The sequence below is a fragment of the Lygodium microphyllum genome, chromosome 3, assembly GCF_053477565.2.
Source record: "Lygodium microphyllum isolate KBCC chromosome 3, Lygodium_microphyllum_v1.1.10, whole genome shotgun sequence".
Classification (NCBI taxonomy): domain Eukaryota; kingdom Viridiplantae; phylum Streptophyta; class Polypodiopsida; order Schizaeales; family Lygodiaceae; genus Lygodium; species Lygodium microphyllum.
The window spans coordinates 36,136,716-36,153,022 of NC_141137.1; positions in this window are offsets into that span (position 1 = coordinate 36,136,716).

Below are 16,307 nucleotides of genomic sequence, written 5' to 3' on the forward strand. Positions count from 1 at the left end.
TTGGCTACCTCTTTCCGCTCAACTTGGATAATCTGTAGGGTGGCTTATTGATTGGCTTTGAGTTGGGCTCCAAATCAAAGGGGTGATCTACTACTCTCTTGGGAGGCAATGAGGTAGGTACCTCAAACCAATCCCTGTAATCCTTAAGAAGAGCTTTCAAGGCTAGGTGACTTGCTGAATTTCTACACTCATCTTCAATATCTTTATTCAAGTGCAAGACAAATATGTGTAAGTGCCTCTTGTACTCCTTTTTGAGTTGTTGTATGGTGATAAGCTGAAAATAAGATTTACTAGGAATTCCCTGTAAATGGATGAGCTATCAATAAAAGATAAAATCCATATACAGCTGTGAGAAATCCATAGTGATTTTTCCTAATGTCATCAACCAATCACAATCGAGCACAATATCTATGGGCCCCATTTCGAAGGTTATCAAGTTTACTTTTGCTTCATAATTTTTAGCTAGCTATAAAGAAACCTGTAGGCATTTTTTGGTGCTTATTTCTTCTTCACCATTGGCCACCTGAACTCTTATGGGCTATTGTAAGTCATTGGGAAGACAATTCAGCTTATCCATAATGGACTTATTCACAAAAGTGTGTGTACTACTACTATCTATCAGGATGAACACGGTCTTCCCATGAATGTTACCCTTGATACACTAAGTGTATTAGGGCTCTTATAACCTATCCAAACATCCATGGAAAAGGAACAACTAGTGGTAGCAAGCGGCTCATCATAAATCCCTCTCGGGTCAAAAAGAACATTCCCACCTAAATCAAAAGGAAAAGAGTTGACCGAATCATAAGAATATTCTTGGCCAACTTCTTCCTCAAGATCATTATTTTCAACAAAGGTACAATTGCATTAGCCTCATCAATGTCATCTTTAGACTCCTCAAAGACTAACATACTATGAACCTTCGCTTTTGCATCTTTGTATACACACTTTGTGGCATGATCAGTTGTATGCTCTTCCCCACATTTGAAGCATAAGCATTTTTCCTTTCTTTTTCTGTAGAGGTCCATAGGAATAGACTTTGGATTCATATTGGCTGAAATAGATTTAGGCTTGTTGTCCCCTTGTAAGAAATCAACTCTAAGGTTGTTTGCTATTCTCAAACTTCTTTGAGGTCTTGAAGCATTGAATGATGGATAAGTAAGCACTCTTAAGCTCCCACTAGGTGCATGATTGCTACCACAAGTACTACCAACTTGTCCCTATTTTAAGATAGTCCTTGGCTGTCCATAACTAGGCTCAAATAGGGACTCCCTTCTACATTTCCTTTCATAGCACTCTGCAATCTCAATAGCTTTGAAAAGAGTGGTAGGGTTTTGTGCTATAACATTAGCTTATCACGAAGGCTCTAAACAATACATGTACTTGTGGAGTTTAGCTTCATCACCAATGCTCTTTATATACATGGTAAGATTGAAGAATTGGTTGGTACACTCTCTTACACTTAGGCCTCTTTGCTCTAATCCATACCATCTCCTACCAATTTTTCATTTTCAAGAGGAGAGACAAATACCTTGCCATAAGTGTCTTGAATACAACCCAATTCTCTACAAGTATGTTCTTCTCCTTAATGTATCTCCACCAAGTATGCACAAATCCCTTCAAATGCACGGAAGCAAAATAAATCTTCATAAAATGAGTTCTAGGGAATATATCAAAGTAAGATTCCAATTTAGAAATCTATTCCTATAGATTAGATGGTGAAGATGATTGACCATTGTACTTTGCCAAGATGATCTTATCTTTCAGCTCTCTTTCATGGAAGGGTTGTTGTCCCTAAATAGAATAGTCATCAATATTAGGCATTGAATCCCCAAAAGAAATGGAAGTCTCCTAATAGGTAGCTAAGAACCAGTATGAAACCTTCTTGTTGGTAAAGGACCTCTAAGAAAATGGGTATTCGGCCCAAAATCTTGGGAATTTGTGCCATTTAAACTGCCCAAATAATCATCATATCTTTGTGAAGTCTCATGTACTTCATATTGGCTATTTGTAATACCCCTTCATCCAATGATTCCATGAACTTGACCATTTTGGTTAAGTGGCTGAAGTGGAACTGAGGGTTCACTATTTGAATGAGCTTTCTCCTTAGCTTCTTTGGATCCATTTGCATTTGCATCCATTGGGAGAATTGAGCCATTATTTGAGCATTAGATTCTAATAACTTGTCAATGGAAGCCTTTTTTTGGGTAGTGGAATCCACTAACGTCTCAATGGAAGACTTCGTTTGACTAGTAGACAATACCATCTACTCCACTCTTGATAATAGCTCCGTATGACATTGGGCATGCCTATTCTGACATTCACAATTGGAATTGTTGAGTGCACTAATTTATCCATGCACCTCTTGATGTATATTATCCAATATGGAATCTCTAATTTGCTATGCATACTCATCCTGGGCCTTATTCTTGCCTTTATGTGATGCCATAGTAGTGCAATTTTGCAGCACCCCCTGTTAGAAAATTGGCTATAACTTGAGCTAGAAACCTCCAATTCCCAAAAGCTTTTATTCAAATAGAATCCAATAATTTCCTCTTTAAGGTGAGTGATAGCAAATCATAACAGGTTGAGGATAGAAAATTATGCAATTCAATCTCTAAGTCTAAATTGTCTAGGCCTGCACCCTGTTTCAACTTATAAATACCATGTTTCCACATGTAAGGGTAAAATGGTGGTTCAAAATAGCTATCAAACCCTATAGGAGGCTGAATAGGATGCGTACGCACCCTATAGTACCTACATCTATACTTCAATAATGAAATTGGTACCTACAAAAACTTGTACATACCCTACAGTGTCTTGTAAAGTCCCTGTTTTAACGTTAGTTTGCTCTTGAAGATACTTGAGTCTTTGAAATCGCTTCAATATTGAATTCTCCAATTTTTGTACCTATGTGAGGGATAAAATGGTAGGACAAGCTCCCTACATGGGCTCTGAATCACTAGGAGGTGGGAAAAGTTTCCCTCGGGTCGGTTGGTTGTACCCTTCACGACCTTTAATAGTGAGGGAGGGTCACCTCTCTTTTGTCCCACTATCTCCCCCAACATCCACCTTTTTTCTCGGTGGGAATATCAACATGGAAATAGCATACTACTCTAATCAATCAGCATGAGATGCATTACTGAAATATCTATTGAGCCCTTTTCATGAAATGCAACAAGATGGAAAGTTTGAACAATTCAATGGGAAGAGGGTCTTACCAATGCAATTCAGTGTGACTCACTAATTGCTAGTACTTATCCTTTACACTATTTCAATCTTGGGTAAAAGAAATTAGCCAATCAATGGATTAGATTAAGCAATCTTATCAATCAATAGGCTTAATCAATTAGATTAAATACAATGCTGAAAATTTCAATTTGAAGCTTCTAATTCACTAATTAGATCCAATATGCATCAAGAAAACATTGCATTACATGAATGAATTGATTCAAGAAATGGTTGACTGAGATTTGATGAAAATTATTTAATTATTAAATCTCTCAATCAACTAGATAAATCTCAACAAATGGATGAATGAGATAGATTAAAATGTAATATTTCCATTATGAGAATATTTCTAAACCCACGTAATAGTCATGCAAGGGAATTCCAACATCCAAAAATACGCCATGGTGTGATTTTCGAATTACATACTACATATCTTGATCTCCGCTTGCATAAACGAGTTAAAGGAATTTACGTGGGAACCTCCTCCTAGAAAGCCAAAAGGATAACCTTTGGATTAAAGGAAAATTTTTTATTATTCCCCTTTTTCCCCCAGTGGCTGTCATGCTGGAAGGGAGGGGAATAGCAAGGATGACTAAGCACCCTTTCTGGGGGTCGTAGGGTGGGATAAACCCATGCACGAGCCGCGTGGGGAGGGAAGGTACCTCTCCCCCCTCCCATATAAACCCTTTGGGAGGAAGGGAAGGAAGGAGGGAGGGAGAAAGAGACATAACGCTGCAGTCACTGCCGTGTGAGGAAGAAGAGAGTAACATCGCCTCTGTGTGCGCCGTGAGGCTGAAGAAGATCAAGAAGAACAGGGAGGCTACCAGACGTGAGACAGAAAGGAGTAAGGAGGAGCTGATGTTGCCGTGTGAGATAGAGAGCAGAGCTACGCCGCCTACAGCCTGAACCGCCGCCAGAAGTCGATGCCATCAACCGTCATCTCATCGTCTCCTTTTTCCTCCCACGTGGATATTTGAAGACCACAGAAGCTTCAATAAGCTTCTTGAAAGCTTCTAAGGCCCTCCTCCAAAGCCCCCTTCCTGTGGGGTTCCACCCAAGCCTCTTTAAAAGCCCATTTACCCTAGAAATTAAGCCCCTTTGTCCCCCTTGGGTTCCCCACAAGCTCCCATTAGCCCGGGTTTCTAAACCCCTTCTCGTAGCCCTTCCCTATTGCCCTCTCAAGCGGGTTCTTATTACCCCGGGATTTAAGCACCTTCCTGTGGTCCATTTAAAACCCCCCTTTCCGTGGTTTTCCATAAGCCCTTCCCGAACAATCTTTACACCCCCTTTTCCCCTTGGAGTTTAAGTCCCCTTTCCCCCAAAACCCACCCTAGGCCGGAGGTTTAAAGAAACCCTTCCCATGGTTTTAAATTCAAAACAACTCAAAACTTAAAAAGTCTTTTTTTTTTTTCCCTCCGTGTTGGATTGGAGATTTTCCCCCCCATAAAAGGGTTTTTGACCTTAAAGGTCTTATCTTCCCAAGCTTTATTTCCCCTTAGGGCCCTTGCTCATTATAACCCTCGAAATACCCCTTATATCTTCTCCTAAGGCCTCGTTAGGCCCTTTTTTTTTATAACCTTTAAGGACTACTTTCCCTCCCTTGGAGTTCCTCCCTTAAAATTCTGTAAGGCCCTTTCTCCCAAGAGAAATTGTCCTTAGCCTTTCCTTCAAACTTGCAAAATACTTTGAAGTTTTGTTCTTCTTTCCCCACTTGAAAAAGGGAAGAGAGTGCTAAGTGTTTTCCGAAAGAAGGTAAAAGCTGCTTCCACGTTCAACGGACTACAATTGCGATGCCTCCTAAGAAAGTCCAAGGCGTAGCCGCGGGAGGGTCATCTCCCGGTATCCATGTGGATATCTCACCTCAAAGCCAGGTTTTTCTTCTTGTTGTTAATTCGGGTTTTTAGTCAATCATGCAAAGAAAAATTGTTAAGGAAATATATTTATTTGTTCAAGTTATTTTTAACGAAGTAGTTAGGTTATGAATGACAATTGGCTTTCTTCAAATTGCATCAAGCATTATAGAATAATAGGCAAAAACTATCCATTTACTATAGTAATATAGCCCTAAAATGAAGAAATTATATCTTGCACCATTAGTCTTATTCCTTTCGCAACGAATCATGGGAAAATGGCTGAATTTATGAAAGATTTCTTTCGATGCTCAAATTACTAGAGAGTTGTCTTTGCTAGTTGCACACCTTAGCAAGGCAACTGTTGTAATTAGCATAAGTTCATCTTTAAAGAAAACGGAAGTTAGACGTTAGAAATTAATAAGTATAAAAATTAGATATACGAACTCATTTGGAAAGAAAATGTAATAGGAAGTTGCTGATGACACTCTATTAACACTTTTTCCCTGCAAATTGAGGACTTGGAACTAATAAAGTGTGTATTCACCAATTCATTAGCTAGGACTTTGTCCCAAGGAGTATCGTCGCTCCTTGTATCATCATGGCATTATGCTATATGCCAAATTAAATTGTATTGATTGAGAAAGTTAATCAAAGATAGTAAAACCGTGACAAGATGAGTAAGATTACCTCCCAAAAGCTAACCAAACCAATCTTTCCAAAAGCTAACCGGACCAATATAAACATAGAAACATTCATAACCTAAAACACTGGACTACTTACCTTACCGCAAGGACAATAAATTCATAAGGATAAGAAATAGGGTTCGTCCCTAAGGTTCTTAAAAGAAGGAACCCTAGGCCTGACATACGTCAGCTTAAGGAATCTAAACAGATTATTCCGTCGCCGAACTTGCGCAACATGTATGAAATCATTTTGTGATCAATTCACAAAGAGAAAAGGGAAAAACCCTTTTCAAAGACGGCAGGTCCTTACGCAAGTTATCTTGCAAAAAGACGTAGTTTTTGGATATCCTTCAAAATAAGGAAAGTTGTAAAATAGAACTAGCATATCTAAGGTACCTTAGGGTTAACCAAGCTAGGTATACCCTACATCCGAATATAAGGGATCTTGCCAAGTTACAAGACATCTTGAGAACAACTGCTGATACACTCAAAAAAGAAAGAACACTTCTGTAGCAGTTTGCCATACAACTGGCTTGGTTAATGGAAATGTTTGTGCTTGCTAAAGATTTTAGGCTCTGATTGATTTATGAATTACAAATTAAATAAGTATCTATACTTCAGGTTAAAAGCCTGAAGGGAGAGGCAGCTTTAGTTACCCCCGACTGCCCGCCTGACCCTAACCAAGGGGGTTGTTTGACTGCGCCGGGAACGTGGACCGAACCCGCCGTGAGAGGTCTCTCCGTTGAGCTCTACTTGGAGCAGGAGGACGCTTGGGTGCCAGGGGGGGCTCTGGCCGTAAATCCCTCGCCTTCCGGGTCCTGCACAAGGGGCTAACGCAACTCGGGATTGGATCCCGAGGCCCGCATACTAGTTGACGGGCGGAAGCTTGGAATAGTAATCCCTGGAGATTACTTGTTAGCCTCCGGGCAGATTATGGACAAGCCTATGGGCAGAACTTCTTGTAATTCAAAGATAAAATGATGAGATGTTAAAATAACTTGCTTGATATTGTTTTTATATGTCATGTGATAAGATTATGTGAAGGAACCAGTGCTTAAACAAGATTAATTAAAGAAGCTGATTGTTATATGTCAAATTAATGTGTTAGATAACTACATAACTAAAACAAACTGAGGAAAGTGTGGAGGATGGGCCATGGGCCCGTCCTACCGTTGGGTGGTCCCGGTTAACCGGGAACTTTTCTCAAAAATCTTGAGGAGCAGCGGAATGATCATCATCATCAAAAAGAATAACGAGAACGATGACCTAGAGTTACGTCTTACCCGATTTACGTTGTTTTAGGGGAACGGAATGGGACTATGCCTTATGGCAGAGAGGTTGAGCTTTGCATCCCTCTCGTTTCCCATTCTCCTTGAACCAAGTGCAGCGTGAATCTGCTTCGGACGTGGCGTTTCTGCGTAAAGTAGTTCGCTCGGGTCTGACGCTAGTTGCTATTAGCTAGTGACCCATTAGGAAAACCCTAATTCCGGTCGATCCTAAGTGGGAACGGCTAGGATACTTCCACTACGTGGTAGACGCGGGAAGAACTAGATCGCAAAACCCGTAACATTCCATGGGAATGTCGGTCGGAGCTTTCTAGACATCCTTTCCGATGGACTGCTAAGACGTGTCCTGGATGATACTAGGGGACACGTTACATAAAATTTGAAGAAGAGTACCTTTGGTTGATGATGACTTGATTAATCCCCAAATGCTTGATGAAGTCTCCGGTGGTCCATTGTTGCCAAAATAATCTTCAAGGCTTGTGTATTTAGTGCTTAGGAGCAATCTTGAAGCTTGAAATACTTAACATTGAAGCATTAAACCCGTTTTTCACAAATTTTGACTCTACGGAAGCTCTTGAGCTTCAAACTTTGACCATTCATGCTCAATCCTTGCAATTTCTTGAAGAATCCTTATTGAAATTCCCATAGGCTGAAATGATGAGAAATCTTCAAGAAATTGATCAGAAATGAAAGCTTGAGTTGAAGCTTTCATGACTATCCATGGACTACATAATTAGGGTTTATAGGAAGGCTGAATAATGAAGAATGGAGTATAATCTTTGAATATTACTGAGAGATTTCACTTGCCAATGATCGGTGAAAGTTTCAAAGGATGAAAATTAAGTAGGAGCAGCAAGGAACAAACTGGAATCAACCCAAAAATGCACTGCATTTTTTGGGGCTATTTTATGCTCCATGGCTAAGCTCTCCTATAGCATATGGGTTATCAACATGAAGAACTTGAAGCAAGGAAGTTAGAGCATGTGTTGCTTTGTTCAAAAAGAGCAAGGATTTGAAAGCTAGAAGGAGATCTTGATGGTGGACTATATGAAACCTACAAGAAGTTCCAAGAAAGGGGAAAGAGAACCCTCTCTTTACAAAGTAACCACAATTTGTTTTCCCTCTAAGCCCACTTAACTCCCATTTGATCTATTTACCTCCAAATTGCATGAAATTTTGATGAGGACTTGCTATTTTAGTCTTCCACCGCTATATCTATCCTTGAGATCTTTAGATGTAGTCTTCATCTAACTGTAGATGTCCTGCAAACCTCTGATCGTCACTGTAACACAATATTAGTGAGTTTGGAAATTTTCCAATTCCCATTCTTTGAATACTAAAAAGGTGGCACCAGGATAACATGCCCAGAGGTTTTTAAAAACCATATGATTGACCTATCATTGGAAAGCACTTGAAAAATGGAATCTATTGAGCTATAGAGCACTCGATTTGGAGTTATAATGTTCAAGTTATGACAAATCCAAAGATTTGATCACATGTTCCAACATTATGGAAAATTCCCATATTCCCCAATATGGTGTTCTGTCTATGTCAACTACCTATAGTACTTGTTTGAATTTGTTTTTTATGGAGAAAAATTGAACTAAAATAGAGAAAAATGGATCAAAGACCAAATCTCTGATACCACTTGTCAAGAAGTGAAGTGGAGAGAAAGAAAGAGGAGAGAGAAGGTTGCAGAAGAGAGAGAAGAAGTGCAAAAGTGAGAGAAAGAGAGTGATGAGGAGAGAGAAATACTAGAATAGGAGAGAGAAAAGAAAAGAGTAAGAAGCCATTGAAGCTGAGAGCAAGGTAAGGAGGATAAGGATAGTAATATATTAATATGTCAAAACATGAGAAAAATTACATGTCCCCTCCTTTTATACTTATGTCAGTGTGACATGGCATCACTATTATTTACACACTAAATCCTTATTCTTCCCAGCTTCTTACACACTTGCTTGTCCTTTTGTTAATTCATCCTCAATCTTATAGTTGTAGCCATCACAAATACAAGGACTTTGGCAAGTACTCTTTGAAAAACGCACTCCCTACTTCTAGGTTGCAAGCACATTGATGTAGATTTTCATGACACAATTTGTTTGATTTTCAATTTTGGCTTGGGTGGTGATGCCCAGACCATTGAGAAAGTTTTTGGGTATATCTCATTATTAGAGTAAGAGCTCAATCCTAACCCTCACCCTTAGGTGCCTCCCTTGCACCATAGGGGAAAGTGATGAGAGAGATTAGAAATCATTCAAAGCTCAATCCTAAACCCTCCTTTGTGGCCACTTTCATCCTAGTGATTCCACATGATAGTGCTTTGAGTTATGCTAGTCTAAGTTCATTTGGGATCTACGTTTTGGTTCCCTTTAAACGTTTTGATTGCTTCAATACTTGATTTTAACTTGCATGTTTCTAAACTCCAAGTTATCTCAATTCTTTGCATAGTGGGTGATTTTCCATGCTATCATCCAATCAAACCCTTTTTCTTTTGAAATTAGCCTTAGTTTGGACTCTACATGAATGACTCTCAACACCTTGGCAAATCTAGTTCCTCTTGTGTTTCTTCATGTTATCCATCAAGGAGGCCTCCTAACCAAGCATCAAATACAAACTTATTTTGCAATATATCTTCATTATCTACTAAAATGATAATGTTTACCAAATCATATATATATGTCTTCTTTCTAGTTGTTATTTCATTCAATACCTCTTCTTGCAATTTTCTTTTTGATCTTCAATCTTATCACTAGTTATAGCAACTTCTCTTGCTAGTAATTGTGCCATGCATGTAAGCACTTTTATAAGTTAGTCTTTCAAATCTACATTTTCTTCTTCCAAATTTTCTACTTATTGATGTAGATATTCCTCCCATGAGATTAGCTCTCAATTTGGCTTAGGTGGTAATGACAAATACCATTAAGAAAATCTTTTGGTACATATTGTTATTAGGGTAAAAGCTCTAGTCTAACCCTCACCCTTAAATGTTGTTCTTGTGCCATATGGGGAGGCAATAAGAAAGATTAGAAACCTCTTAATGCCCTAATACAAGAGCAAGCCTTTGTGGAGAAGGAAAATGGATAGTGTGAAATGGAAAAAAGGGGGAAACTACCCCTAATGAACACAAAACATGGAGACTTGAGGTATATGACTTTTGGGATTGAGAGATGAATCGATTATCAATTTTGAGTGAGAAACGAATGGATTGCAAGTTTTTGCTACTTTCAAACTACGGTATCAAAGTGTTGATGAACTACAAGCTACTATTATCCATGACTATTGGCAAACTACGAGTTGTTATTACTATCAAATAATTGCAAATGAATTGAGGAAAGAGAGAGAGAGAGAGATAGAGATAGAGAGCAAGGGGGGGAGAGGGGAAGGTTGTTATGATTATTGATTTAGTTAAAATTTGATTTGAATATGATATTTAATATGGATTCTTATTTTTTATTTTTTTCACATACTCATGACTTTTTGCACATGTAAAATATTACAATTATTGATTTAGTAAATAATTTATTTATTAATTATATTTTATGTGGATTTTCATCCTTGATTATTCATTGCATAGTTGTGACTTGCCAAATGTGTGAACATGTAGCACCGGTCACATCATGCTAGGTGGATAACAAGGGATTTAATGTGTTTTGTGTTTTTTGTGGACATATTATTAGATTGGAGAATCGAAGAAATCTTTTATCTTTACATTTTTACCAAGGGAGTGCTACAAGGAGTGTAGACAGTAGTTTTGATATTTTTGAGATGTATTATTTATCCACTAAGTGCACAAGATATTTTATAACTTGTATACTTCTATTTTATAGTCCTAAGGTTGCATATATTTATTTAAGGCCCAAATATACTTTTAAAATTTTTAGATATAATTTAGATCTTAGAAAATGAGGAGCCATTCATATAAGGAGCAAAACATGTAGATGTATCATCCTATTTTTCGGAATAAGATCAATGAAATCAATATATACATATATTGCATTGACAAGAGCCTTCTCAATGCATGGGGAGAGATTGTACCCACTTTTTGTAGTGCTCTCTCTTTTTGCACAGTTTGTTTCTATTTTTTCTTTGTGAGAAATTGAATTTGTGCATATTCTATCAATTTATGGTTCAATTTCTCTAACACAGAGAGAGAGAGAGAAAGAAAGAAAGAAAGAAAGTTATATTAACGTCTTCTAAAGACCAAAACTGGCCTATGAGACAAACTGTGATACAACTGATGAGGTCCAGCTATCCAAAATAAAAGTGCTGAATGAAAAGCTAAAAACTGAAAACTGAAAATACGGTGCTGTGAGTGTGATAAGTGTCGTGTATGTGTATGTGCATATGTAGCTCTGGTACTCCAGATAATGGCTACAAAAGGGGAACAAATGTCGGCTGTGATAGGGGAACAACTGTCGGCTGTGATAAAGTGGTGCGATGTGTATATGTAACAGATGCAGGGAGATATACTATCCTGGGATGTAGTAGCAGTCGTCGAAGTCGCTAATAGCAGGTCATCCCTCTTGGATGCAGGATGTGGTACATCGGCATCTAGGAGGGGGAGAGAGAGAGAGAGAGAGAGAGAGAGAGAGAGAGAGAGAGAGAGAGAGAGAGAGAGAGAGAGAGAGGGGGGAACAAAATGTGTGAGAGGAGAAGGATAGAAGTTGTATTAGCATCCTTTCACTCACATCAAAGACATACATAATAAAGAGATATACATGAAGATTTTAGTTACAAATCCACTTAGCAATGCCATTTGGCACAAAGCAAATCCATTATGAGGTTGCATTGGCACAAGAAGGAAACAAACTACTAAAGCTATAAAATTTTACAAAATAATGTTGGGGTTAAGGCCCTTGGGCCTGCCCGTGTACAGTGATCATCCATATTCTTTATTCATATATATATATATATGAAAGTGTAATAAGGCTGTCATAACATTGTTGATAGCATCTACATTGTGTGTGCTCTTCTGTCCCATGTCTCCTGCATCCCTTTCAACTGGTATCAAAGCCACTCCTTCGCGAGCTCTTCCCAGCATCTACATGAGGTATAAGAGCTTGCTTCTCACTTAGTTCTCAGCCATTCTTTGACATTAACAGCAGGGTTTCATGAAGAGGCAACCATAGCTTCCATAATTGAAGCTTATTCTCTTCACCTCTTGCTTGGACTTTTCCTAGTGCTTGTGTAGGCCTATTGTAGGCCTTCATTGGGCTCTTACTTATCCCCTACCCACCCTGATTTGGCCCCTCAAGTACAGCAGCATGCTCACGTTTTATTTGCGCTTGTTTGCAAAAATGGCTAAAAAATCACTCTTTTTGTTATATCTCGGGCATTTGGAACCCGATAAAGGCAAGGTAAGAATCTAAGTTGGGATTTTGGCACATTCCGGATGCGATGGTCATGTCAAATTTGCCAAATTTTGATGACAGAATATTCTGTGATAGATTTTAGGTCTGAGATAGCATGTATTTGTATGCCTATGGCTTATGTGATGCTTCTACTAATGTCTATTGGTACCGGATCACTTGTGGATGTTATGCCTCTAATGTGAGATGCATTTCGAGCTGATTTAGCTCAGCCATTGAATATTTTGAATAGTCCTAGATCTGTCAAAAATAGGGCAGCCACCTGTTACTTCAATTTTATGCTTACAGGTCTTGGCATTTGATGTTCAATTATGCTCGGATGGTGCCTATATATCAGGGAATGTATGCCTATGCTTTGGCCATTGATTTGAGATTTATTTGAGCACTGTTTTGCTCAGTTTACAGAGGCTATATGCTGCTAGAAACTTCAAGGCTGAAGCTATTTATGTTACAATTGGGTTATGCCTATTGGTCACGGGGCGCTCCCGGCTACTCAGTATGATGTCATGATGTATTTGGACTACGCCACATGTCTTTTTTATGCTCTAGAATGCTTTTGAGCTGAGATTAGAGCTCGATCTTGGTTTGACTGTCACTTCTTTGTAGCTGGCATTTCATCTATGACATGGTTTATGCCTAGGCTACCCAGTCCTGGTTATGATGCCTTAGTGAATGATTTATGCTTTGGCTATGGATGGCAGTTGTTTGAGCTTGTCTCCACATTCATTTGAGTATTCTTTTGAGAAGTTGGACATTGACTTGGCTTTTTTTGTTATAACCTTGGATGCTATATGGGATTTGATACTTTGATTATGGATCTTGGCTATCACTTGGATGCACTTAGAGGTATTGAGCAGTGAACTGCTCCCTTGTTTTGGCAGTTGTCTATTGAGCTGTGATTACTCGTTTGCATTTGATATGCAGGATACTTACTGATCAGTGGACTTGGATAGTGCTTGGGATTTACAGTTATGGCCGTCCTTCTTCTCTATTGTATGACATCTATGCTATTTGGGCTGTTATTGCCCGTGTATGTCAGGGAGCAGTTGATCTTTATGCCCTCCCATGTATACACATGGTCTACTGCTATGTATTTTACAGAGCCTCTTACCTGAATGCTTTTACATAGATATTTAGGCTTTTATTGGATCTTCATTCTTACAGGTTTATTTGCCACCTCTCGTTCTTGGCTGGACATGTATGTCAGTACATGGCATGAGACATTGCAAAGTTATGTATACTCCTATGTTTCGGGGATGCTTATGTATTTATGGCTCCAAGGCATGCTTATGCTTTTATGGCTACAAGCTACAGTGGTTGAATATGCCATGCTTTTGTCTGCTAGGCTTTTTCGTGTGGGAGCTTTTGCATCCATGGTTGATGCCTTTGTGTTCTCCCCTTCTGGTTTGGATGAGTCCCCTTTGTAGTATGCTATGACAACTTCCATCTCTTCTAGTCATGTAGACGATCCTCTTGATGAGCTTATTCTCTCTGATGAGATTTCCCCTGATTCTTTGAGCTCCTTGGATGTATTGGATAGCCCTACTCATGCTATTATAGAGCAGTTGTCCTCTTCTATAGGTTTTACAGGTTCTATTTGCTTTCATTGCGGAAAGACATGGCATATGAAGTGTAAATGCTTCAAGTGGATTAGAGATCAGAAAAGATTGCACTGCACTAGACATGAGAGTAGAGTCAGTGATACAGTAGGTGAGACCAGTGTTGATAGTGGTATGGTGCATGTAGTTACCCATGATGATGCAGCTGAGCCTAGACTCCTGGCATCATGTTACCCTGCAGATTACTTGCTCAGTGATATGGCCTATACCTTTGATTGGATTTTTTTAGACAGTATGGCATCTGGCCAAGGAATAGATCACATATGGAGATATATTATGGGCATAACATCCTTCTTCATTATGAACTATGGAGGATTCAATGAGCTGAACAACTAAGGATAGTTAAGATATACATGTTGTTCAATGCCTTTTTTGAATGGTTACTAGACATTGGGGATGAGCCTGTATTTGAAACCTTGTGGATATATCTGAAAATGTTACAAATAGTACCACTCGAGAGAGTCGTTGTAGTACCAAGAAGGCCTTATTTTGGTGCGCGATGTTTTGGGTATCCCCAAGAACCATCATATTATGTTGCTTGCCATGTACATGAGAATCCCCCAAGATATGAGAGCATAGACCGTGATACCTTTCATGAGGAAAGGATCCATGACATGGTGTATTGGTAGATCATAAATGTGATGAATATATCTTTGTAAATACTTTTCATAAATATAAATTCTCGTTATTATTTTTTGAAGAGCATGAGTTATGTGCTTATGATGATAATTGAGTTGCTTTGACAGATAAATGGTAAAGTACACTTTATGCGATTGTTTTTTCAAGATAATGTATTCCATTGTTTGTCAATCCTCGAACATTGAGTTTCAAGAATCCATGATGACAATTCTTGAGAATATGACAAACTCTCATTACACCCAAATTCAATGGGGTTGGTTTAGAAGAATTCCATGGAGAATATCTCCGAACTTCTTCATGATCAACCTTGATCATACAAGGAATCTCAAGATCAATCTCAAGAGAATTGAGTGGCTTGAAGAACTAAAACTAGTTTGATGCTTCTTATTTGAAGGGCAGAGGGTTAATGGGGAGATAATGACCCTACATCATTGGGTGTATGAACAAGTCATCCAAATTATAACTCTTGACCGTATAATAGTCCACAAGAGACATGACCGAAATGGCTATTTTGTCAGAGGATACCCTCCTTTACCCTCAATTTATAGAGCCTTAGAGATAGATAAGAAACCCCCTTACTTTGTAAATGTACTATTACACGAAGTCCATGACTGATATCCATTGTATTTCTCTTTTCATAAATAAAGATGACCTTAATTTCTATAGTTGACTAAGAGATAGTATGTACTTTTAACTCTTGGAAAATCAAATCTGACATTCAGCTTGTGTGATAATCAGAATTGCCAATTAGTGCGAATTGATGAAACATACAAGGAACTCCAAGATAAGAAGTTTCTTCTCAAGCAAACACCACCACTTAGGTTTAGCGATGGTGAAGGACCCAAGGTGGAGCGAGATGTAGACGCTTGGATTGAGGCTTTGGATGACTACTTCCTAGCCACTCAAACCACTATTGCAAATTAGTCCATGATTGCTTGTCTTCGTCTTATTGGTTGCGAAGCTAAGCTGTGGTGGAAACAGTTTTGCCAAGATAAAGGGGTAACAGAAGCTTTCCAAACTTGAGAGTAGATCAAAGAAGCTATGAAAGAATGTTATCTTCCCCCATCTTTTGAATCAATCAAGATGAATGAATTCTACAACTTACAATAAGTAAGCCTATCCTTGGAAGGATACTATTCTAAGTTTGTGAGTCTGCGCAAATATGCACCCCCAATGATAATGTCTCAAGAGATTGCAAGGTTCTGCCAAGGACTAGATCCACCTTTGGATACTCACCTTGAATCAATGAGACGAACGACTCTCGAAGATGCTCGTATGCAAGAAAAATCTATGGCCAAGGGAATCACTCGAAATGGCCAAAGGAATTGTCTAATAAATAAATATGGAAGGGGCTACCCAACCCATGGTGTCGTTATGGCCAATGCTAGAGTGAATGATAGAGCTAATGCAATCACCTAAGTACCAAATGGGATAGGAATCAAGCACTGCTACCAATGCGGAAGAATTGGACACCTAAGGAAAAATTGTCCTAACTGTCCTCAAAATCCTAGCCCAAACCAGGTTGGTGGAAAAGGCCAAGGGAATGGCAACAACAACCCAAGCTGTAGACGTGGAAGAATAGCTAGTGCCTGTGTAAATACCATGATTTGACAGCCCAAGGATTTAG